Below are 1,555 nucleotides of genomic sequence, written 5' to 3' on the forward strand. Positions count from 1 at the left end.
CAACAACATTGGCCCAAGATCGGGCCTGTCCCGAATTTTGCACAGAAAAGGTAGGCACTGTTTTACCAGAGGGGGGGTGAGGGCTGCCAAAAATTGGGCCAAACACGGGAGGAGCTTGGGCCGCAAGATTCGGCTCTACCTGCAAGGGCTCATTATCAACTTCCATGCAAACATTTGAAATTAATGAAGTTGGGAAATTCGGACATGGGGCCTTAGCGTTTCCATCTATCCCATTGGGCCTTGGGCCCACAACATTATCCCTCATTCTATCATCCCTCGCCGAAAAAGGGGCCTTAATCTCACTACCATACCCTTTGTGAGCCGGGCCCACCACATGAGGACATCTAGACTTTGGCAAAGCCTTGGGCAGCTGGGACACGCCATCTTTGTCAGAGGGATTAAGACCCTTTGACCTTAACAAGCCAATCTCATGATGAGAAGGGACAAAGGTACAAGGGTCAATTAATGAAGCCAAAGATTTTTGGCCAAAGGACAGAGGGACCCGATCCAAACCATGCACGGCATCACCCAAAATGCGATTTGCATTTAATGCAAGAACAGTGCCGTCCTTCTCCTGCCTCTGATTAATCAAAATAGAGGAAACAAGCGTGGGACCCACTGATTCAAACTGAGGGAGAGAGGAAGATGGCCGTTGCGCGTCCGCCATGGGAGCTTCCAAGCGAGGTTGGCCTGCCACAGCTTCACCCACCGAAAACCGCGAGCATTCTGGTTGCTTCAGGTCCCTCTCCACTCGAGAGCAATTTCCTTGCACGGTGCTGGATCCTTCCAAGAAACCCATGGAATTGATGCTCGTCATGTCCTCCACATACGTTGCCAACTGACCCCTGGATCCGAGACTCACTTCACCAATGTTCTCACCATCCGCCATGCACGAGGCTTCATTCCAGCCTAGCGACCGACCCTGGAGCATCTCAATCCCACCCTCACCATCTATAACTCCAAGGCCCATAGCTCGCAAGGTTGCTGCCTCTTCAAAACTATTCATTTGCGGCTGATTTTTATCAACTTCCTCCAGAAGCTCTTCACACCATTTTTCAACATGGAGATCCTCCACTTCCTTAGATGGGAGAGACCCAGCTTCTGAGGGCGAGAGGCACGCCGTAGCTTTCATTTTTGGGGCACTTGATGCCTTAAAGACACGCCTAGAAAGCCTCACAAACGAACGTTTCTTTCTTACACAGTGAGCAGAACTAGCAGCCCTCCTACTGCTTTGAACATGGATGTCCGTCGCATCCATTTTGACCATTAACCTTGCTTCCTCATTATTAGACTCTTGAACCAGCAACTGCGTATGACTTGCCGACGCTTGAGCATGAATGCACTCTTTCCACGAATTGTGTTTCCATCTAGCATGTACAGAACCAGATAGACCACCTTTAGACGGTGAACTGGCCAGAAACTCCGGCCGTTCCCGCATGAGAAAAAACACAAGAACACCCTCGGAACAAAAGCACACGGGAAAAAATCTAGAGAGAAGTCAGAGAATTTTCTCTCTCTAGAGCATGGGTTTGGGGTTTAGGGTTTAGGGTTTTTA

This window comes from Diospyros lotus, chromosome 5 (assembly GCF_014633365.1).
Source record: "Diospyros lotus cultivar Yz01 chromosome 5, ASM1463336v1, whole genome shotgun sequence".
NCBI lineage: Eukaryota > Viridiplantae > Streptophyta > Magnoliopsida > Ericales > Ebenaceae > Diospyros > Diospyros lotus.